At 42.1% G+C, this 24,579-nt stretch overlaps 2 protein-coding genes and 1 long non-coding RNA gene across 4 annotated transcripts in view; 1 reads left to right on the top strand and 2 right to left on the bottom strand.

Annotated features, from left to right (window-relative positions):
• The window catches only part of HNRNPF (heterogeneous nuclear ribonucleoprotein F), a 56,924-nt gene extending 39,552 nt beyond the window's left edge, over window positions 1-17,372 (bottom strand). The window contains exon 1 of one of the 2 annotated variants that reach the window (XM_045438130.1): window positions 17,230-17,372. The gene's annotated coding sequence lies outside the window, so the exon portion shown is untranslated. The remainder of the gene's footprint in view (window positions 1-17,229) is intronic. The other variant, XM_045438114.1, reaches the window with a different exon arrangement.
• On the top strand, window positions 2,238-7,982 carry LOC123576787. The gene is made up of 2 exons (XR_006701581.1): window positions 2,238-2,294; window positions 7,745-7,982. It is a non-coding gene; the product is annotated as an uncharacterized LOC123576787 (long non-coding RNA).
• Window positions 17,373-18,348: 976 nt separating the features above from the next.
• Window positions 18,349-24,579, bottom strand: part of ZNF239 (zinc finger protein 239) — a 97,291-nt gene continuing 91,060 nt past the window's right edge. The window contains exon 3 of the transcript XR_006701578.1: window positions 18,349-18,437. The gene's annotated coding sequence lies outside the window, so the exon portion shown is untranslated. The remainder of the gene's footprint in view (window positions 18,438-24,579) is intronic.

Genomic DNA, 24,579 nt, shown 5'->3' with positions numbered 1-24,579 from the left:
CTCTGCTCCTCCCCCACAGTATTGCAGAGCAGAAGTTTTTTTGTTTTTGTTTTTGTTTTTTGTTTTTTTTTAATGTTTATTTATTTTTGAAAGAGAGAGAGACATAGTGTGACTGGGGAAGGGGCAGAGAGAGGGAGACACAGAATCCAAAGCAGGCTCCACATGGGGCTCGAACCCACAAACCGCGAGATCATGACCTAAGCAGAAGTAGTTTAACCAACTGAGCCACCCAGGCGCCCCCAGAGCAAAAAAATTTTTAATTTTGATGAAGTCAAGTCTGTCAACTTTTTCTTTTATGGATCTTGCTTTTGGTATTATATCTATTTGCATAACACTAGGTCTTGATTTTTTCACCTATATTTTCTTTTAAAAGTTTTATACCTTTACAGTTTACATTTAAGTTTCATTCTGAGTTTTTTGTTTTTGTTTTTAATGAGGTGTGAGATTTAGTTCAAGGTTCTCTCTGTTTTTTTTTTTTTTTTTTTTTTTAATTAAAAACCACTTTTTAAAATTTTAAGTAAACTGTACCCTACACGTGGGGCTCAAACTCAGGACCCCAAGATCAAAAGTCGCTTGCTCTACTGACTGAGTCAGCTGGGCACCCCATCTTTTTTTTTTCTTTATAGATATGGGTATGCAGAAAAATGGCTATACAATCATTCTAGCACCATTGTTGAAAAGACTACTTTCTCTACTGAATTGCCTTTGCTCCATTGTAAGAAATCAAATGGCCCTGTCTGTGTGGGTCTAGATCTGGACTCTTTTCTCTCTTCTGCTGATTTATAGGAGCCACCCCCCCCCCTTTTTAAATGTTTATTTGTTTGTTTATGTATTTAGAGACTGCACATGAGCAGGGGGAGGGACAGAAAGAGAGGAGAGAGAGAATCCTGAACAGGACCCATGCTATCAGGCTATCATTGGGGAGCCCAACTCAGACTGATCCCAAGGTTTGCGAGATCATGACCTGAGCCGAAATCAAGAGTCAGATGCTTGGCTGACTGAGCCACCCAGGCTCTCCTCATATACATTTTAGAACAGTTGTTTATATTTTATAAAAAATATTGCTGGGATTTTGATAGGAAATATGTTAAACCTATATATCATTTTGGGAGAGAATTGACATCTGTCTTTGCTATGTTGAGTCTTCCAATCTCTGAGCATAGTACGTCTGTTCATTTACTTAGATCTTAGATTTCTTTCATAAGTTTTTTGTAGTTTTTAGCATACCAGTCCTCCATATGTTTTGTTATGTTTGTTAAATACCTAAGTAATTTTGATTTTGCTGAGCTATCATAAATGGTATTGTTATTTAAAACAGTTTTTGTTAATTTGAGAGAGAGAGTGTGAGCAGGGGAGAGGGGTAGAGGGACAGAGAGAGAGAATCCTAAGCAGAGCATGGAGCCCTATGGGGGGTTTGGCCTCACCACCCTGGGATCATGGCTGGAGCTGAAATTGAGAGTCGGCTGCTCAACTGACTGAGCCACCCAGGTGTCCCAATAGTATTATATTTTTTAATTAGATTTCCACATATTTTATTGCTAGTATAAAAAATACAATTCATTTTTTTAAATGCACTGCATTCTTTAAAAAAAAAATTAGTGTTTATTCGTTTTTGAGAGACAGAGTGCAAGCAGGGGAGGGGCAGAGAGAGGGAGACACAAAATCTAAAGCAGGCTCCAGACTCTGGGGTGTCAGCACAGGGTCCAACACTGGGCTCGAACCTGCGCACTGTGAAATCATGACCTGAGCCGAAGTCAGACACTCAACTGAATGAGCTACCCAGCTGCCCCTGAGATAACTAGTTTTATAGGAAAACTCCACTGACTGAAGTCTAAGCTTATACAATGAGCAGCTGTTATTACAGAAGTGGAAGCTGTGTAACAGATTTGCACCATGAACTTGTGAAATCAGTATTTTTTAAAAATTGCCTTTTTAATATTTTGTAATGCCTCAAAATGTCTCTTGCATTTTGAGCTTATTTCAATTTATATTGTAGTAGTGTAACTCAGCAATTATATATGCATATTAAAATGATTATGTGAAATAAAACTTTTATGCCATGATGCTCTAAACACAGTCAAGAGACATGCTTTTGAAAAATTCAATTATAGCTATTAGAGTCATAATTTTTTAAGATTTTGATTTTTTTCATTCTAATATATATATTTTAGGTTTTATTTTTATTTAAGTAATCTCTATACCCAACGCGGGGCTTAAACTCATGACCCCAAGATCAAGAGTCGCATGCCCTTCCAGCTGAGCCAGCCAGGTGCCCCCTAATCTTTTCTTCTAAGGTAAGTTAAGGTTTTATAACGTTAAATTTGAAAATTGAAACATAATATTCATACTGTAGGGTTTTGGTCTTTGTGAGTATATGAAATTGTGAAGCCTCAATTTAAAACTTTCTTTTTACTGTTAGTTTATTTTAGGTTTGTTTTGCTGAGTGAAACACTTAACTAAAATTTCTATTACCAAATTAAATGATTTTTCACAGAAAGGTTCATAGGACTCAGGATATAGTCGTACTTGTGGCTAAGATATATTTACATTATGAGGATGCAAAACAGAATCAGCAAAAGTTCATGGGGTGATGTGTGGAAGAAACCAGGCCTGAGCTTCCCAGAGTCCTCTTAGTGGAGTCACACAGGATGCTCTGAATTCTGCCAGCAACAAGTTGTGTGAAGTGTTGTTATGAGGGAAGCTCACCAGAGCTAGGAATTCGGGATCTTTCTCAGAAGTCAATCACGGAGGCACAAAGTACCAGTGTTACTCGGGGCAGTCACTGAAATCCCAGACGTCCAGAAGGAAACCAGGTGTTCAGCATACACGTTTGTTTAGGTGCAGTGAGCTACTCTTACCATTTAGGGAAAGTTTTTTATAAGTGTAGGCAGCCATTTATCAGGCATGTTCTCAGATACCAGCCAAGGGCTGGCCTTGCAAGCAGGCCTTGATAAAGTTAGCAGGCTCAGGCCTGCTGTGTTAACTCTTTGGCATGAAATATAAATGGCATAAACAAACCAATTAACAGCAATTGTTGGAATGGCTTTAAAAAAGACTCGGTATCTACAAGAAAATCTGTATAGATAGTTTTAGATAAAGGGATAGGAAAAGATATAACATGAAACAGTAAACAAAAATCTGAAGTGACTGTATTAATATCAGACAAAGTAGACTTCTGAACAATGAAAATTACCAGGGATAAAGAGAAACAGTATATAATGAAAAAAGAACTGAATAGCCAAAACTATTTTAAGTGAGCTCTATGCCCAGCGTGGGGCTCAAACTGATGACCCAGAGATCAAGGGTCACACACCCCACCAACTGAGCCAGCCAGGGGCCTTGCCAAAACTTTTGTGTTTAATGTTTATTTATTTGTTTTGAGAGAGAGAGAGAGAGAGGATGAGCAGGGGAAAGGCAGGGAGAATCCCAAGCAGGCTCTGTGCTATCAGTGCAGAGCCAGACCTGGAGCTCGATCTCAGGAATTATGAGATATGACCTCAACTGAAATTAAGTCAGATGCTTAACCGACTGAGCAACCCAGGCACCCCCTTGCCAAAACTGTTTTGAAAAAGAAGAATAAAGTTGGAGGAATCATACTACCTAATTTTAAGGCTTCCTATAAAGCTATAAGAATTAAGATAGCACGGTATTAGTGAAGGGATAGATTAGTGGAACAAAATAGAGCCCAGAAATTGACACAAATATGGCCAACTGATTTTTGACAAAGTTTCAGAAATTCAGTGGAAAATGGATAGTCTTTAATAATTCAGTGAATTAATTCAGTGAATTAATAATTAATAATTAATAATTCAGTGCCAAATGATTGGATATCCATATATGGATAAAATAAATCCTAATTGAAACTTCACGCCTTATACTTTAACTCAGATCACAGATCCAAATATAAAACTATAAAATGATTCAACCCCCTTAGGGACCCTGTTGAAGTAACAATTAAAATATATTCTGGGGCGCCTGGGTGGCTCAGTCGGTTGGGCGTCCAACTTCAGCTCAGGTCACGATCTCGCGGTCCGTGAGTTCAAGCCCCGCGTCGGGCTCTGGGCTGATGGCTCAGAGCCTGGAGCCTGCTTCTGATTCTGTGTCTCTCTCTCTCTCTGCCCCTCCCCCGTTCATGCTCTGTCTCTCTCTGTCTCAAAAATAAATAAATGTTAAAAAAAAAAATTAAAAAAAAATAAAATAAAATATATTCTATGAGTACCTCCCTTATGGTCTGTGTAATAGTAATATCACCGCTATTGTTTTATAAATGAGGAAACAGAAGCAAATGGAATATCAGTAACTTAAGGGTACCCAACTCGTAGATGTGTTTTGCAGTAATGTTTTATGAGGGATTTGTGTGACAAGTGAAGACGGTGGAGAAACAGGTAGGAAGCAATGGCTTAGAAGGCTCTCAAGAAGAGAGTCTCTGGACATTAGAAACTTGTTGCTTTTCCTGCCGATTCTGTTAATAAATCGTACAACTGCGCATCTGTATGGTGTTACCTATTCTGTTCCTTGGCCTTACTGCCTCAAAGGAAACACCATGATCCATGGGCTGGAAAGGTGAAGCGGTTCACCCTCTGCTGGCCTGTGTCAGCTGTCCTGGGATTGGACCCAGCTAGACTGTCCAGTGCTCAGATGCACCCCCACCCTGACCCATGTCCTTGCCTTACCCCGTTTAACAAGTTCTATTTTGTATCTCTCCACACCGATTTGAGTTTGTCCTTATAAATGTTATGCTCTTCTCAGCAAATACCTTGATGCTTCTATATTTATTACAATACGACTAGAATTTAGTCACATTTTATCAGATTACTGGGGAATAGGAAAGTTTTTGGGTAATTAAATAGTTCAAATATCTTGCTAGTATTTCAGTAGTTTTTTTTTTTTTTTTTTCTTAGTTTGGTTTTCAATTTGTTTTTAAATATTTTATTTTCTTTTAAGTAATCTTTTTTTTTTTTAATTTTTTTTAACATTTATTTATTTTTGAGACAGAGAGAGACAGAGCATGAACAGGGGAGGGTCAGAGAGAGAGGGAGACACAGAATCCGAAACAGGCTCCAGGCTCTGAGCTGTCAGCACACAGCCCGATGCGGGGCTCGAACTCACGAACCGCGAGATCATGACCTGAGCTGAAGTCGGACGCTTAACCGACTGAGCCACCCAGGCGCCCCACTTTTAAGTAATCTTTACACCCAACATGGGGCTCAGACTCACCACCCCAAGATTAAGAGTCGGACGCCCTACTGACTGAGCCAGCCAGGCACCCCTCATTTGTTTTTAAAACTTAATTCTTTTTTAATAGATAATCTACTTTTGTTTCTTGAATTATTGCATTGATAAAAATTTGTGGACAATATCAGCAATAGTGATAGTAAGTAGCCTTGATTGGTTACCAGATTTAATTGGAGTTCTTTTGGTGTTCCATCATTAGCTAAAATGTTGCAGGGGGCTATCAAAAACCTTTAGTTCTGTTACAAGATTGTATTCTCTCCATGCTCCTTTTCTAAAATCACCTTCAGAGTCTCATGGCATCTTATCTATATTCCAGTCACAAGATCCCTCTTTTGGTTATTAATTTTTTTAACGTTTGTTCATTTTGAGAGAGAGAGAGCGCACGAGCAGGGAAGGGGCAGAGAGAGAGGGAGAATCTGAAGCAGGCTCCAGGCTCTGAGCTGTCAGCGCAGAGCCCCATGTGGGGCTCGAACCCACGAACTGCGAGATCATGACCTGAGCTGAAGTCAGAGGCTTTAACCGCCTAAGCCACCCAGGCACCACCCCAGCCCTCTTTTGGTTATTAATAAAATCCAGGATGGGGCATTTGGGTGGCTCCGTCAGTGAAGTGTCCAACTCTTGATCTTGGCTCAGGTCATGATTTCGGTTCATGAGCCTGCTTGGGATTCTGTCTCTCTCTCTCTCTGCCCCTTCCCTGCTTGTACTCTCTCTCTCTCTCTCAAAATAAATATATAAACTGAAAAAAAAATAAATAAAGTAAAATCCAGGGAGGTGATTTACCATCTCAGTCACTCCTCTGAGACTTTCTGCCTCCTGACATGATCATGATCTGTGGCAAGGAGACAGGCTACTTGTCTTTCCAAGGCTGCTGTACAAATTGCCATAGCCCTGGTGGCTTAAGATGAAAATTCTCTCACAGGTCTAGAGGCCAGAAGTCTGACATCAAGCTGTTGGCAGAACTGGCTCCTTCCGGAAGTTCTGAAAAGGGGCCCACCCCAGTCCTCCGTCCTTCTGGTGGCTGCTGGCAATCCTTGGTATTCCTCGGCTCGTGACTGCCCTACAGTCTCTGCCACCATCTTCACATGGCCTTTTCTCCCTGTCTCTCTGTGTGTATGTCTTCTGTGTGTCTCTGGATGTCTGTAAGCTCTTCTGTATGTCATAAGCTCTCTGTGTGTCTTCTCCTTTCCTGTGTCTTATAAGGACACCTGTCGTTGGATTTAGGGCCCATCTTAAGCCAGGATGATCTCATCTTGAGATCCTTTAATTATGCCTACAAAAACCCTTATTCCAAATGAGGTCACCTTCACAGGTTCCAGGGATTAGTTAGGACTTGGGCATATCTTCTTGGGAGGCTGCTATTTAACTCACTATACTACCAATGTGTTTACTAAATGTAATAACTTGCCCAAGCCCCGGTTTTGGCCAGGAATGGTGCCAGGCCTTTCTAGCTTTCTGGGGCTAGAAAGATGACTAAGGAATACCTTTTTAAATATCACAGAGTATAATTCCAAGAAAAGATATAAAAACCCTCAGGCCCTTATAATGAGATGTAAGTATAATGAAGAGATAAATACAAACCCTGTGGAAACACAAATTAGGAAACTCACAAAGGTACTCCTTAAAAAGATCGCGTCTGCCTAAAACTGCCCTATCTGATATGAAGCCACATGTAGCTGTTGAGCACTTGAAATGTGACTACTGTGACGAAAGAATGGAACTTTTCCTTTTCCTTTCTTTCTTCTTTTTTTATCTTTTTAAGTAATGTCCATCCTGGGTGTGTCACTCCCCAATGCAAGGCTTGAACTCACAAGCCTGAGACCAAAACCTGAGCTGAGGTCAAAAGTCAGATGCTTAACCGACTGAGCCGCCCTGGTGCCCCTCCTTTCAATTTTAATGTAAGTTTAAACACAGATATTTGATTCAGTTACTGGAAAGCTTTTAAGTGGGCCTGGAATAACTTGGTCTATAAATATTTTTTCAATAGTAAATTTTATGAAATCTAAATATAGATCAAGCATTTCTTTTTTTTTTTTAAGTTTATTTATTTTGAGAGAGAGAGCAGGGGAGAGGCACAGAGAGAGGGAGAGAGAGAAAGAATCCTAAGCAGGCCTCACACCAGCAGCACCGAGCTCGAAGTGGGGCTTGAACCCACGAATTGTGAGATCATGACCTGAGCCAAAACCAAGAGTGGAACCCTTAATCAATGTGCCCCCCAGGTGCCCCTCAAGTATTTCTCGTATGTATGTATGTATGTATGTATGTATGTATGTATGTATGTATTTTGCCCCTGAAGTCTTTCTGATGAAAATTTAGCATCTGAATTCAGATGCTCTTAAGTATCATATACACAGCAGATATTGAAGACCCAGGACCAAAAAAAAGTTTCATTGTATTGTGTCCATTTCCTCATCTGTGATACCTGATTGACAACACCTTCCCTGTGATGATCCTACCAGCAATCTATCTGGAGAATTGTCAAATTTTCAATTTTACATCCTTTTATTATCAGAGCGTTTATGATGCCTACTAACGGATGGTAGGATGGAAGGGGAGAAGAGTACTAGAGAAGAATTCCTGGGTCACGGAGTAAAAACTGGACGAGTTCTCTGAGGAGCAGGACAGCAGTGTGCTAAGAACAAGGGACTACGGGGGCACTACGGGATCTACTTCTCAACCCCACCGTCTGATCTCTTCTTCCTACTTCACCTTCCTCCAGCCCCTCTGGCTTCCTTGCCGTCTCCAGATCACACCAGTTATGCTTACAATGATCTGATCGCAGATGCCACACGCTTCACTCCCCTGCCTCCTTCAGAGTTCTACTCAAATGCGACTTCATTACATGGGCTTTCCTCTGAGTCCTACGTAAAAGGCTCCGCCACTCACCACACATCAATCTTCATCCCTCTGCTTTATTTTGCGTCACTACCACACGGCATATTTATGGTTGATTTTCTGTCCATTAAAATGGAAGCTCTATGAGAGCAGAAACTTTGTCCTGTTTATTGCTTCATCCCCAGAAGCTACAGTGTTTGGATGTAAATGAGTGAATAGATTGGGCCAGGAGCAGAGTAACTGGGTTCCAATCCTTTCTCACCGTGATAACATGGACACGTCTGTCAATCATTCTTGCATTTCAGTTTTCTCATTCGCAAGTAAGGGATGATTACTTTTCTCTTGGCCTAGATGAGAGGATTAATGGAAGAAGGGGCGACTATTGTTTATAAGCATCTTCTACTGGGCATGCATTGCTGCAATTGATTTGCACATACTGTTTTTAAACCCCAGGTCAGCCTGATAAAATGGATATTAGTGTTCCCATTTTACAGATTAAGAAACTGAGACTCAAAGAGTTAGTGGCTTGTGAAATCCAAAGTGAAGAAAGTATGTGAAATAAATTTTAGAAGTATGACACTGCAATAAAAAATGTGAAGTATCTTGGTAATTTTTATATTGGTTATATATTGGAATAATATTTTGAATATTTAAAAAATAAAATCTGTTATTAAAGTTAATTTCACCTGCTTCTTTTTTTAAAATGGGTTTTATTTATTTAAGTAATCTCTACTCCCCACATGGGGCTCGAGCTCATGACCCCGAGATCAAGAGTCTCACGTTCCTCTGACTGAGCCAGCTAGGTGCCCCAAATTTCAACTGTTTATTGTTACATTTTTTTTTTTTTAATTTTTTTTTTCAACATTTATTTATTTTTGGGACAGAGAGAGACAGAGCATGAACGGGGGAGGGGCAGAGAGAGAGGGAGACACAGAATCAGAAACAGGCTCCAGGCTCCGAGCCATCAGCCCAGAGCCTGACGCGGGGCTCGAACTCACGGACCGCGAGATCGTGACCTGGCTGAAGTCGGACGCTTAACCGACTGCGCCACCCAGGCGCCCCTATTGTTACATTTTTAACATGGCCCGTATAAAATTTAAAATTACATATATGGTTCACATTATATTTCTATTAGATAGCACTGCCAGGTCATTTTAGACCATTTCACCATTTTAGGTGAAAGGGAATCAGATCAGGGAAGAAAAAAATATTTCACAGAAGAGAAAGAGGTATTCTTGATTATGATAATTAGTTTACTGAATAAATGTATAGATTTAGTTTTACCCCGGTGTCATATTCTTTTTTTTTTTTTAATGTTTATCTTTGAGAGAGAGGGAGAGATAGAGCATGAGCCAGGGAGGGGTAGAGAGAGAGGGAGACACAGAATCCGAAGGAGGCTCCAGGCTCTGAGCTGTCAGCATGGAGCCCGACGCGGGGCTCGAACTCACGAACCACAAGATCGTGACCTGAACTGAAGTCGGTTGCTCAACCAACTGAGCCACCCAGGTGCCCCGCCAATGTCCTATTCTTGTTAGACCCCCCTCCCTCACCTTTACAAAATAACCAAGAGTGTGAAAGGGTAAGAAGGAAGAGTATTTACATACAGTCTCATTGGTAATCTCCACCTTCGGGCATGGAGAACAATCAGAACCTGATCATGTCTGAGACTTTGTCATTTCTAGATGTCCTTCACCCAGTGGTGTCCCCCTTCCCTACTTGTCCAGCTTAATGTTGACTCTCAATCATTATTAGTCCCTCCTTCCTTGCTTTACCATTTGGTCAAACCCCATACCTGGCTAACTTTGCCTATCATGTACCTCCACTCATGTAGCTGGACCTGGGTGATCATTCTGTCATTCAGATCACTTCAGATTCAGAAACAACTAATCTTCCTGATTTCTTCATGTGTTCAGCAACTGTACCATGTGACTATAGTCTAGTTTATCTTCCATCCTTCCAGGGGGCGCCTGGGGGCTCAGTCAGCTAAATGTCTGATTCTTGATTTTGGCTCAAGTCATGATCTCACAGTTTGTGGGATCGAGCCCCATTTGGGACTCTGCACTGACAGCACAGAGCCTGCTTGGGATTCTCTCTCTCCCTCTCTCTGTGCTCCTCCCTGCTCACACTGCCCCACTCTCTCTAAAGAAATAAATAAATATTTAAAAAGATCTTCCATTCTTCCAGATGCTTTAATTTATACTTATCTCATATATCAGTTATTTCAACATCCAGTACGTTCTCCTGTCCTGTCAGTAAGGAAACCATCCTCTCTGGTCTGAAAGGGACAGTCTCAGTCTGCTCCTATCATCTAGGCCTAGTGACTAATAGCAGTCATATTCATTCTCAAAAGCGTTCATATTTAGATGATAAGTTCAAAATCATCCTACTCTCAGCAGCTAACCAAACCTTTAGAGTTTCCCCATAATGATGACATTCCATCTGCCCAATTACTCAGGCCCAAAAAGGTCAAAGTCATTTCTGACTCCTCTCTTTCTCTCACATCATACACTGTCAGAAAATCCTATCAGCTGTACCGTAAAATACATATTTCACTCCACTTCTCTCTGTACTGATTCCAGCAACCATCATCATTTTGTACATGAATTATTGTAATGGCCTCCCAATTGGCCTTCCTGCCCCTGAACTTCATGTTTTTCAGTCATATTCAGGACGAGGCATTTGGAGAGTGCCTGAAATGTACAGATTCTCAATAGATGCAAGTTACAGATGACTAGGGACCATAGCCTCCCATTTTAAACATTTGCTTCAATATATACTAGAGGACCTTATCTCAAATAATAGAAAACATGGGCTTCTGTGCTGTGTCAGGCAGTAATATCCATGTTTACCAGTCAGCTGTCCATCCAAAACATATGGTCCCTTAGAAGACCTCTAAAAGCAGAGGGCAGGGAACATGTGCTCTCTTATCCTGTGACTGGGAAAAGTAATTCCTTCCTCTCTCCTCCCGCATCCCTTTTGCCCGCAGTGACATGTCAGTATTTCTCTCCACCAAGTTCAAAAGCAGAATTTACTGGGCGCCTGGGTGGTTCAGTTGGTTAAGTGTCCAACTTTGACTCAGGTCATGATCTTGAAGTTTGTGAGGTCCAGCCCTGCATTGGGCTCTCTGCTGTCAGCTGGAGCCTGCTTCTGATCCTCTGTCTCCCTCTCTCTCTGCTCCTACCCCAATTGCTCCCTCTCTCAAAAATAAACATTAAAAAAAAAAAAAAAGCAGCATTCCCTGATTCCATCTCTCACAAAATGCAGCCCTCACACTGGAAGACGGAAAAAAATTAGGAAAACTCACCAAGCCTGGAACTTGAACTTGTATAAAATATACATTCAACCATAAAAATGTATCTGGGCCGTTTTTTAAACTATAAAGAATAAAACCAAAATTCAAGGGAAGAGTTGAAAAATGAAAGAGAAATGCAGCAAAACATCTAGAAGAGAAACATGGATGGGTGTAAAGGATTTCACACACACACACACACACACACACACACACACACAGAGCCCTGATTGCATTCTACAGAGGACACCCTCACACTGTCATCTTCCTTCTGGGTGATTTGTCACCTTCACTGATCCTGCCCCCATATTCACATCTTTGTATAGTCCCCCCCCCCCACATCGAGTGAGGGTTGCCTCTGTGATCAACAGGATGCAGACGAAGTGGCATGTCACTTCTGAGGCAAGGTTCTAAAGGACACTGTGGCTTCCGCCTCTCTCTCTTGGATTGGTTGCCCTGAGGGAAGCCAGTCGCCACGTTGAGAGGCTCACCCGGCAAGGAATTGAGGCGCCTGCCAATAGCCATGTGAGTGTGTCTGCCTGGGAGCAGATGCTTCAGGCCTGGCCAAGCCTTCAGGTGTCTGAGGCCTGGCTGAGAGTTGCTGTGCCACCTCAAGAGAGAACCTGAGCCAGAAGTGCACACATGAGCTGCTCCTGATGCTCAGAAATGGTGCGAGATAGGAAACATTTGTTGTTCGAAGCCACCAAATTGTGGGTTATTTGCTAGGCAACACTAAATAATAAACTGCCTGCAAACGTGTGACTCTGTAGCAATTTCCGAAGAACTGAATTGGGAAGGGACACTGGTCCCACTATTTTCATTTATGCACAGTTTGCTGGATACCCTCTGAAATTCTGGACATCCACATATTGAGCAGACAGAAGTCTAACACAGTTACTTAGAAAAAAAACAAACCCAGAAAAACAGCATCACTTCCTTGGGACATTTTCATCCCGTTTATCACTTCCCTCATTTATGTGGATGCGTTCCCCTTCCGCAAGTTCCTCTGGCTGTAAATCTAGAGCCTCTTAAATGGTGAGAGTGTCGAAATTTCCCTGGTAGCTCTTTTTTTTCTTTTTTTAAATGTTTGTTTATTTATTTTGAGAGAGAGAGAGAGAGTGTGAGCGGGAGAAGGGCAGAGAGGCAGGGAGACAGGCAGACAGAGGATCCGAAGCAGGCTCTGCATTGACAGCAGATGGCCCAATGCAGGGCTCGGACCCACAAACCACAAGATTGTGACCTGAGTCGAAGTCAGAAACTTAACTCACTGAGCCACCCAGGTGCCCCCCTGGCCAGCTCTTTCTTCTGTAACTCTATGTTCAACTTGAATTTCATTCTAGCATTATAACTTTTGCTTGTCTTTGCTACAATTTCATCCTTGTTGTCCAATTCCCTCTTAATTACTATTATTTTTTTAATGCCACTGGTTTGTGTAATAGTCCGACCCATTTTTGACCTTTGACTGATGACTGTAAGGGTAGGGCTAACCGGTAGCCTTAAGAGATAACATCTTTGTTTTAACACCATAGGTTAAGAGATAACAGCCTTATCCTATCAATCAAGGGATGGATTAGCGCTTGATTGGATTGGGGCAAGGGCCTGTTTGAACTGTTTCCACCTGGGAACTATTCCTTTGTTCTGTTCCCAGGTGATAATAAGACGAAGTGGTCGGCTATAAAAATTCTGTACTCCGGCTGTTCGAGACCGCACTCTGGTCAAGAGTGTCGGTCCCGATTGATCGGTTTGCCTTGCCTCTCATTGCAATAAACTTTGTTGTGACTGTCACCGGTGCCCGTAGCATTCTGTTTCAGGAGTCGTGTGGATGCAACAATGACAGCTTTTAAGCTCCACCAGTCTTCCTTCTCCTCCTGCCCTACGTCTGGGCAAGCTGATGTGAAAGCCCAGGTAATCCCCCTCTTTGACTCTGGAGGGAATTTCAAGTCACACAAGCCCATGAGCCCACATGTCAGTCCCACCCCTTAAGCCCAATAAAACCCTTAAGCCAGTCTTTTCAGGGCTCTCTTAAGCCGTTTTGGGACTTGCATGGAAACTATCCCTGTTCACTCCAGAAAGCCTCATTAGATGAGTGATAAACCCTCTTTGTGCATGTGGGGTGCCATCGCTTTTGACACCCAAACCCAATTTTGAATGGGAAGTCCATCTCCTTTCTTCTGGGTAATGTCAAAGATAAACCCAGCTGGGGTGCCTGGGTGGCTCAGTTGCTTAAGTGTCTGACTTCTGCTCAGGTCATGATCTCACGGTTCATGAGTTCGAGCCCTGCAACGGGCTCTGTGATGACGGCTCGGAGCCAGGAGCCTGCTTCAGATTCTGTGTCTCCCTCTCTCTCTCTCTGCCCCTAACCCACTCGTGCTCTGTCTCTCTCAAAAATAAAATAAAATAAAAAAACATTAAAAAAAAAAGATAAATACAGCCAGACATTAGTTAAGGTGGTGAAAATAGACTTTATCCAGTAGTTACTGACAGTAGAGGAAAGGGTTGAGCTCTATTCTAATTTGTGCAGAAGTGATAGGATTTTTTTAAAGTGTATTTATTTTGAGAGAGAGAGGGAGAGAGTTGGGAGTGGCAGAGAGGGAGGAAAGAGAACATCCCAAGCAGACTCTGAGCAGTGCCCTATGTGGGGCTCAATCTCATGAACCGTGAGATCATGACCTAAGCCAAAATCAAGAGTTGAATGCTAAACCGACAGAGCCACCTACGTGCCAGGAGGTAATACAATATTTTATTAAAAAAAATTTTTTTTTAACGTTTATTTATTTTTGAGACAGAGAGAGAGCATGAACGGGGGAGGGTCAGAGAGAGAGAGGGAGACACAATCTGAAACAGGCCCCAGGCTCTGAGCAGTCAGCACAGAGCCCGACGCGGGGCTCGAACTTACATACCGCGAGATCGTGACCTGAGCCGAAGTCGGACGCTTAACCGACTGAGCCACCTAGGCGCCCCATAATATTTTAAAAGGGGAATGTGGTGGGGGAAAGCAGAGGCTCAAGTAGAGTCAGAGAAGTGAAATATTAAAAAGTATAAATGTGATTAGGTCAGCTGCATCTGTAATTATTTAATTTAGAATTCTATCCTCCCACAGAGACTGGGAGACAGAGGCCCTATCCTTCCTGATGAATACACTTCAAGGAAATGGCTTTCAGGTTCTTGAAGAGACACTTCTGAGTTGGTGGTACATGTACATCTCAAAGGGACAGAGGAAGAATTCCTAATTAGTAAATGCTCTAAGAAAAGGAAGTTAGGGGCCTATCGCTATTGGCTGGCACAAACAGCAAATTCTGGCAGAGTTGAGTTTTTTGGCCCAACATTTTAATGGTGTGTGTGTGTGTGTGTGTGTGTGTGTGCGTATGACTGGCAGGCAGGGTAGGGAGGTGGGCATGGGAGTGGCTGGGGTCATCCCAGGGACACAGCCTGATGCTGGTAGATGCCATACTAGAGTTTGTCTCCCAGCAGAGGTCCGGATGGAATTATTATGCGCTGAGAGTTCTGCAATTCTCAGTAACCAAAACAGTTTACCAATGGGAGACAAAGAGCCCACACAACTCCAACTGTTGCTCTCTCAGTGTGAACTGAGTAACAGATTTACAGTGATGGATCACGGGCAGACTTTGAAAGAAGGGATGTGACTTGTCACTGATCATGATGTGCAGCCATTATTAGTGATTTGTAGACTGAAGACCTAGCAGCTAAGATTCTACTTCATGCGATTCCTCAGTTAATATAAAGTGGTGGCTGAAATTGGAATCATATTGTTGTGGGGCCAGTGTTATTTAACTAAACCATAGTGACTGAAATTCACACATACCTGAACTGTGCAAAAGACTGCCTGTTAAGGATATTGCTGTCACATACGGGAATTTAAGTTCTGCAAATTTAAAATAATGTGAATAAATATTTCAAAGTTATATGTTATATACAAAGTTTAAAATAATGAAATTCTCTTAATATTTTAAAAAAATTGTTGGGAGTCATAGATTTTTAAAACTCTTGAGCAGGAAATTGAGGTCAATATTTGTTATACTACTATATAAAATCCCCTTTACCTTAAACACACAAAATTTAACTCTATCACACATCAAGTCTCCTGTAAATGTGGCGTATGTGTTTTGAAACATTCATTTTGTGATCTGCAGACTTGTGTCGCTACTTTAATATTCAGTGTTGTTAAAATTAAAAATCTTTCTTTTTTTAACCAACTAATATTTACTTAGGAGTAGTATTCGAGCTTGTGCTGTAAAACATGCCTGAAAATTGATAGCTTTGGAATAAAATTTTGATTAAAAAATTTTTGTTTAAATCTTTATTTTTGAGAGAGAGAGAGAGAGGGAGAGCGAGTTCGAGCAGGGGAGGAACAAAGAGAGAAGGAGACACAGAATCTAAAGCAGGCTCCGGGCTCTGAGCTGTCAGCACAGAGCCTCACATGGGGCTTGAACTCACGAATTGCGAGTTCATGACCAGAGACCAAGTCAGAGCTTAACCCACTGAGCCACCCAGCTGCTCCAAATTTTGATTTTTAATACAATTCAAGTTTGATGGATTATGCAGTTGAATTGGTAGCTGAATTCTGTTAAATGCTCAGAAAATATGAAGTAGAATTAAAACAAAATTTCTGTATCCTATTGGTAGATTTATGCTCTTTCAGAATGCACTCACTACACTTATTCCAATGGGAAAATTAGTACTCAATTATCTAGAGAGTAAATCTTGTCTTATTTTCACTTACACATTCTAATACACCACCACTATGTACTATAATATGTGGGTTCCATTGTTTTGGGTTTTGTTGAATCCTGGTTTAAAAAAAATAGTTTCAAAAAAACTCAAAACTTTTATAAGAGACATTTTGGAACAGTTGGGGAAATTTGAATATGGACTTGATATTAAATGGTTTTTATGGAATTAGTGTTAAATAGTATAGGTGTGATAATGTTATTGTGATCCCGGAGGAATATGCCCTTAATCTTAGGTGATACATGATGACATATTCGGGGCTGGTGTCATCATAAATGACTACACATCTAGATAAAGCAAACAGGGCAAAATATTAACAGCTCTTGACTCTATGAGAGTTGTATTGTGTCCGCTCATTAAATTCTTTCGAATGTCCTATTTATTTTAAAGTATCAATAAGAAAGAGCCGGGACATAAATTGACCAAGAAAATGTTTACCTTCTTTACTGAAAACATGCTAGAATAGTCACGTCCTTAAAATGCCATTTTTGTAAAATGTCAGAAGATGGTGCACAGCCATCTAACGGAGATCAGGCAGTGTGTGATAGTCGTTTTCTTTCGGTTTGTATTTTAATTCATCTACAATTTTTGCCTATTGCAAGTAATTTTGAGAAGCTGGCACCATCATAGTTTATCATTACTACTACAACCAACACGTCCAGCTCCAAGCTGCCGCGCCTTCCTGGGGGAAACTCTGCGGCCAAGGGCTTGTTTTCCTCCGCAACGCTCGCTCGGCTCGAAACCTCTCGAGACTTTCGCCCACGAGTCTGGGATGGCCGAAGGTCGGCCTCACGCCCCCTCACGGTTATAGCCTACGCGGCTCGGCACCCCCCTCCCCCTCTAGGGCGGGGCGGGAGAGGGGGGGGGGGGGTTCCTGCCGCGGGGCCTGATGGGAAGCGCTTTCCGGGTCTGCGGTTTGCGCCGCGCGGGAGCCGGGGGGAAGGGGTGGGGAGGGCGGGAGTTCTGGCGCATGCGTCGCCCGCGCGCGGCCTGGCCCTGGGCGAGGCGGGGGCTGGAGCGCAGTTGGGGAGCGGCGGCTGCGGAAGGGCGGGGCGTGGGCCTCGGATCCGTGCCCGCGGGAGTGGCCGGGCAGGCGGATCCGGACCAGATCTTTGTACGCTTACCGGAGCCTGATGGTTTTCAAAAAGGCCGCGATGGCGTTGGCCCTCCTGTTCTGAGGCCGCCGCGCGCTCGGCGATGCAGGGAATCCTCACCCTTCTGCTGTAACAGATTAGGAAATGGAGTCTCAGGCCCGCGAGTGCCTCGGATCGTGCAGCCCCGCGGGAGGTGGCGCTAGGAGGCGCGTCCACAGCTGCCTCCTCCCTAAGAAATGATTCTGCCTAAATCCGGCTTTGTGTCCGACCCAGCACTGAGACAGAGGGTATCGCTGTCAAGTATAACGTAGACTCCGCTCTATTGTGGGACACTGGTATTTTGGGGATTCTTGGTGTCTCGTGAGGTTTCCTGGGTCACTCTTCATAATGGTTAGTTCTGGGCCTGGTCTGAACGAACTGTCCAGCCTGTGGTCCTAGTTTGGGGTTTTTGAAGGACCAGCCCAAGATTCTGGGGCCCAGGGAGCTCCAAGATTTGAGACCCTAATGGCAGGTTACAACTAAAATGATTTTGTCCCTGACATTCGTGTCCTGATTCCTAGGAACCAAGCTCTTGTAAAGAGGAATCCCACCTGTAAGATCGCCAGTCTGAATGGCGATCCCGGACCAGGGCTGCAGAGCAGAGGAGGGCGAGGCAGAGAAAGAGCAGACTGTAGATTTGCAGGGCTAGTAGCAGTATGTGATCCTTGTGTTGTGCAAGCCCCCTTCAACCTTGACAACCTGAGTTCTGAGCCAGGTTTTAGGAGAGGTGAGTTAGGGCTAAGGCCAAAGGGCAAGCCTGCCAAGGAAAGCTCACTTCATTTGCAGGTTTGAGAGAGGATGGTCTGGGAGAAAGAAATACCACCTACCACCAAGAAAATTCTTTTTTTTTTTTGGGGGGGGGGGTTGGTGACGGCATTTTTCTTTTATTGAAGTATAGTTGACATACATTATATTGGTTTCAGGCGTACAACATAGTAATTTGACAATTATGTACAGTACAAAATTCTCACCACAGCAGGTGTAGTTACCCTCTGTGGGTGACACTGGTTTTCAACCCACCAAGAAAATTCTGAGACCTCCCTAACAGACTTTGATGTCTTTCAAATGCTCCACCCTTTTCAGATCCTGAGGGGCCCTGATGCCACATGCGGCATTGACAGATGTGTTGCATCCTCTCCTCTGACTTCGCAGACTCAGAAGGTAGTGCAGGAAAGAACTTCTGGGTTACCTGTTTCTGCCTACAACGAAAGATGAAAAACACTGAGCCAGAGAGGGTAAATGTCAGGGTCCTCCTGTTCATTTGCGGTCTAACCAATAGTCGGATTTTCAGATACAGTTAAGTCAAAACGGGCTTCCATCAAAAGACAGAAACTACTGTCAAGGTAGTTAAGGACCAAAGGATGTTCTACAGGAGGACATTTTATCCAGCTAGTGAGTGGAGTTTTATAGGTGAGAGAATCCAGGGAGGTGCAAAGTAGGTCAGATCTCTTGTGATTATTTTTTCTTTCTTCTCCCCTAGCTCCACCTTTGTAGTTCCCTACATGTTTCCTAGTTCCATAGAAAATGAATAGATCTCAGGTGAGTTGTTTATTTTCCCTATTTTGTTTACTGTGACTGTATGAGGCTTTTAAGGGTCAGTCGGTTAGAATGGAAATATAGATATAGATGAAAATCAGCTTCAGGGAAAATAGCCAGGAGCGCATCAATATGAGGACAAAGTGGTGTGCAGAAATATGCAGATTTTATATTATAGCCAAATTTGCCTGATTTTTCTGATAGTCGTAGCAAAGATGCAGACATTTTCTGTTGCATGGTTTGAATTGGCCCCTGAAGAAACTGTCATGCTAATTCCTCAGAAGACATAAGAGTTCTTAAAAATGTTCCTGTCTTGTTCTTCCTGTGTAACATAGTAAATAATCTTTCAGTTACTATGAGAAGTAATGCAGCCTGCTGCCTATAATTGCTCCTCAAGGGAAGCAGGACACTTGTGCTAAAGGAGAACTCAGTCCAGGTTTCTAAAGGCCAAAACACCATGGTGCCATAGACCTCTTTCTTTCTTTCTTTTTTTTTTTTTAATTTTTTTTTCAACGTTTATTTATTTTTGGGACAGAGAGAGACAGAGCATGAACAGGGGAGGGGCAGAGAGAGAGGGAGACACAGAATCGGAAACAGGCTCCAGGCTCTGAGCCATCAGCCCAGAGCCCGACGCGGGGCTCGAACTCACGGACTGCGAGATGGTGACCTGGCTGAAGTAGGACGCTTAACCCACTGCGCCACCCAGGCGCCCCTAGACCTCTTTCTTTTTTTAAAACACGTTTGTTTATTTATTTTGACAGAGCATGCGCAAGTAGGGGAGGGAAAGAGAGGATCCAAAGTAGGCTGGAAAGTGCGGGACTTGATCCCATGAACTGTGAGATGGTGACCTGAGCTGAAATCAAGAGTTTGATGCCTGACCCACTGAGCCACCCAGGTATGCCCCCACCCCCATCGACCCTTTTCTGCCTAATCCAGGCATAGAACCAGGGATGTCTCCAAAAAGAATGGATTATACCACCTTCAGATAATCTTTAATGATATGTATAGAGTGTGCAACAGATGGGTTAAAGGTTTTTTCTGGCAAAGGTTTCCCCATTTCCTTTCCATATTTCAAACCAAATCACTGTTCGATCTGTCTGGTAAGGGACATTAGTGATCTTATTATGGCAAATGTCATGGATACTTTAGTACTGAAGTTACCTTAATTAAGGTAATGCTCAGTGAATTGAGCATTCTGTCCAGTTTTTACGTTCATGTCCAGTCTCTCCTAGAAAGTCTTGTTGGTTGTTTTCTGGTCTATTCCTCCTTCTGGAATTCTTTTCTGTCCTCTCAGTAGAGTCTCCTTCCTCTTTTTGCCTCTTATTGTTTCTCCCACAGTGTCTGTTATTGATCTCTTCACTCTCCAGTGATTGTCCTCACTCTCCTGGTCTTGCTGACTAATCTGTTCTCTCTGCAGATATACCATTTGCTGGGATGCTTGAATCTGGCTCTCTGGTCCAGCCCTCTCCCCTACCTTAGACCTTAATGGCCAACTGTGAATGGCTCGTCTAAAGGCCCTTCAAACTCTATAGATCCCCCCGCTGCCCTGCCACCCTTCTTTATTTCCTACTAAATGTTATTACCAGCCAGCTCATCATCCAGGTAACAAACATAGCTTTTGTTCTAAGTGCTGGCCTTTGCCTGCAACCTACACATCCAGTTGGTAAGTAAATCTTGTTACTTTCAAGTTGTTAATGTTTCTTTCTTTCTTCTTCTTTTTTTTTTTTTTTGAAATTGAAATTAAGTGCACAGATCCGAAGGGTACAACCTGAATTTTTCGTACACTATGCATCTGGGCGGCTATCACCCAGGTCAGAATAAGGGTCATTTTCTGCAATGCAGAAGGCTTCCTTTGTGTTCTTTCCAAGTACTTGCCCACTCTCACTTGAGGGGAACCATTATTTTGATTTCTATTAACATTTATTAGTTTTGTCTTATTTTAAACTTCATATAAATAGAATCATGCAATATATGTTCTTTTGTGTCTCATCTGACTTCTTTTACTGAGTGTTACGTCTGTAACATCATCCGCGGGTAGGGTAGCACTAGTTTGTTTTTTTCCCACTGTATGACTCTACCACAGTTCATCCATTCTGCTCTAGATGGATATTTGGGCTGTTTTTAATTCTGGCTTTTGTATATGTCTTTTGGTGTACATATGCACTTGATTCTGAGGAATATAAACCTAGAAGTGGAATTGATGGGTCATAGAACATATGTATGTTTGGCTTTGACAGATTTTGCCAGTGGTTTGACAAAATAGTTGTACGACTCTACCTTTCCACCAGCCATCCACCAGTCCTGTTGCACTGTATCCTTGACCCTTGACAGCATTTGATATTGGTTGTGAGGTTTCTTTTGTTTTCATTTTCTTTCTTTTCTTTTTAGTATTTGGTGGAGTGAATGTAGTGGTATCTCATTGTGATTTTAATTTGCACTTCTCTGAAGGCTGATGATGTTGAGCATCTGTTCATATTAACTGACCATTTTGATATCTTTTTGTTGAAGTGTGTTTCAGTCTTGTCCATTAAAAATTTTGGTAGCTTGTCTTTGCTGTGTTAACTTGTAGGAATTCCTTGTATGTTCTTTATAGGAGTCCTTTGTCGGATACATGTACTGCAAATATCTTCTTTGAGACTTTTTCTGGATTTAATCAAGTCCAGTTTATCAATCTTTTCTTTAATTGTTAGTGCTCTTTGTGTCCTGCTTAAAAAATCTTTGCCTGTCCAAAAGTCATAAGGGAATCCACCTGTGCTTTTCTTCTAAAAGCTCAGATTGGGGCGCCTGGGTGGCGCAGTCGGTTAAGCGTTCGACTTCAGCCAGGTCACGATCTCGCGGCCCGTGAGTTCGAGCCCCGCGTCAGGCTCTGGGTTGATGGCTCAGAGCCTGGAGCCTGTTTCCGATTCTGTGTCTCCCTCTCTCGCTGCCCCTCCCCCGTTCATGCTCTGTCTCTCTCTGTCCCCAAAATAAATAAACGTTGAAAAAAATAAATAAATAAAAGCTCAGATTGTTTTACTTTCACATTTAAGTGTATGATCCCTTTTGAATTATTATATATAAATGCACACACATGTATCTTTCCCTGTCTCTTTTTTTGTCATGAGCTATGGCTATCCCGTTCCTGTAGTACCTTTTATGAAAAAGACTTCCTTTCCCACGAGAATTTTGTTGAAAATCAGGTGACCATGTATGTGTGTGTCTCTTTTTGGATTCTTATTTCTCTTCAGTTGTCTCTTTATCTAGCCTCATGCCAATACTACCCTGCCCTTATTATTGTAGCTTTATAAAAAGTATTCATATCTGTGGGAATATGTTTTTTACTTTCATTCTTCAAGATTTGTCTTGGCTACTTTAAGTCCTTTGTATTTCCATATAAACTTTATAATAATCTTTGTCAACTCCCCCCCCCCCCCCCCCCACCCCGGCCAATCTGTTGGAATTTGGTATGACATTGAATCTATAGATTGATTTGGCAGGCTGGTCATATTAATAAAGACTTGAATTTTCAATTCATGAACATGACATTTTTCTTCATTTAGGCTCTCTTTTTCTCAGCACTGTTTGATAAATTCTATATATACGTCTTGTAATTTTTTTTATTAGAGTTATCCTTAGTTGAAAATTTTTCTCCTTATTTGGGTGTTGCTGGTATATAGAAATATAGTCAATTTTTGTATATTGAACTTTTTCTCAGTGACCTTACTGTGATGTCTCTCCCAATAGGATGGAGGTGAAAGAATTCACCAGAGGCAGAACAAAGGAGATAGAAGTTTATCAAATACACCCCAAGGGAGTAGAGGGCAGGACAGCAAAGCAGAGGTTGTCTGCAATAAGGCAGTGGTGGGGGCTGTATTTAAAGGGGAAAAGTGAGAAGGTAGGGGACAAATGGAATTTTCCCTTTCTTGGTAACTCTGCGTGGTTGTAACTAGCCCACTGATTAGTTAAGGCCTATGGATATTTTGAGGCGTGTCATCTAATGAGACTGTGTATTCAGCCAGGGGATTGGGGTCCCCCTGGGCCCTTTCTATATTCATTGTTCAAGGCTGTTGCCTAAATGTGGCCTCTACATTTGCCATTTATTAACTCATATTTCATCTGTAAATTATTTTGGATTTTCTACCTACACAACTATGTTGTATGGACATTTTTTACTTTTTCTTTTGTCTTTTTTTAAAATTAAAAAAAAATTTTTAGAGAGAGCTTGCGAGTGGGGGGAGAGGGGCCAAGGGAGAGAGAGAGACAGAAAGAGAGAATCTTAAGCAGGCTCCATGCTCAGCACAGAGCCCAATGTGGGGCTCTATCCCATGTCCCTGAGATCATGACTAGGGCCAAAATCAAGAGTTGGATGCTCAACTAACTGAGCCACTTGGGTGCCCCCATTTAATAGATTTTCGTTCATTTAAAAATTTATATTTGTTTATTTTGTCTCTTTATTGCTGTGGCTAGGAGCTATAAAGTACTATGGAATAGAACTAGTCCATCCTTGGTTTCTTCCCAGTCTCAAGGGAAAGTTTTTAATATTTTATCACTTTGTTTGATGTGTGCTGTATGTTTTTTTGGTAGATATCCTTTGGGAAGTTTCCTTCTGCTCCTAGTTTGCTGAGCGTTTTTATCATCCAATGGGTGTTGATTATTGAGATGATTATATACGGTTTTCTCCTGTGTTCTTTTAATGATTGATATTAGCATGTTGGTTGAGGTAAATCTATTAGTGCTTGATTTTCAGATGTTAAACGAGGAAAAAAATCCCCCCTGGCCTTTTTATTCTATCACCTTTAAATATGTTTCATGATAAGTTGTCTACGGTTTTTTTCTTTGTCTTTGTTCATGAGAGAGACTGTTATTTTCCTTTCTTATAATGTCTTTGTCAGGTTTTATGTCAATTTTATACTGGCCTCAAAAAACTTGTTACTGATTTCCTCATTATCTCATCTCTGGAAGTGTTTGCATAAGATTGGTGTTATTTATTTTTTATTTATAAAATTAAGTGAATTTATCTAGGGTCTGGATTTTCTTTATGGAAATTTGAAAAAATGTTTATTTTTAAGAGAGAGAGACAGAGTGCGAGCGGGAGAAGGGCAGAGAGAGAGAGAGGGAGTCACAGAATCCGAAGCAGGCTCCAGGCTCAGAGCTGTCAGCACAGAGTTTGATGGGGCTGGAACTCATGAACCGTGAGATCATGACCTGAGCTGAAGTCAGACACTTAACTGACTGAGCCACCCAGGCTCCCTTCTTTCTGGAAAATTTTAAAGTATAGATTTAACTTCTTTATATTAAGGAAATCTTCCTTTAGAACACGATAAAAGTTGTGGTTGTTTCTTCCCAGTTTGTCACTCCCCAAGTGGGAGTAGGTGCTTTTTGTTCCAGCGAAAAGCATGGCTCACACACACCAGTTCAGTTAACCAGAGTCCCACAAAGGGTTACTCACAGTTTGCTTTGCTTTCCAGCTCTTTCTCCCTGGACTGATCTTCTGGGAGGGAGCCAACAATGGTGTTAATTTAGCATCCTGCTATGAACTAAAAGCCTTAAAACCCTATCTTCTCCCTTCGTTTTTTTTAGTCAAACTCAGCAATGCCCTCCATTGCTGAATCTAATGGTAAAAGGCTTCTTCTTGCGTCCTCTTTTAGTCACTTTTGACACCACTGGCTACTTTTTCCTTCTGATTCACTTGGCTTTCACACTCTGTCAATATTCCTTCTCTCTCATTTGCTCATTTCTCCTTTTCTTCCTACCTCTGAATGTTGGTGTGCCCTAGAGCTCAGTTCTTGGTCCTAGTCGTTCCTCTGCCTGAGCACCCCCTCTCCT

This window comes from Leopardus geoffroyi, chromosome D2 (genome assembly GCF_018350155.1).
Source record: "Leopardus geoffroyi isolate Oge1 chromosome D2, O.geoffroyi_Oge1_pat1.0, whole genome shotgun sequence".
Classification (NCBI taxonomy): Eukaryota; Metazoa; Chordata; class Mammalia; order Carnivora; family Felidae; genus Leopardus; species Leopardus geoffroyi.
The sequence above is the reverse complement of the archived record's forward strand: the minus strand, read 5'-3'. Positions and strand labels throughout refer to the sequence as shown.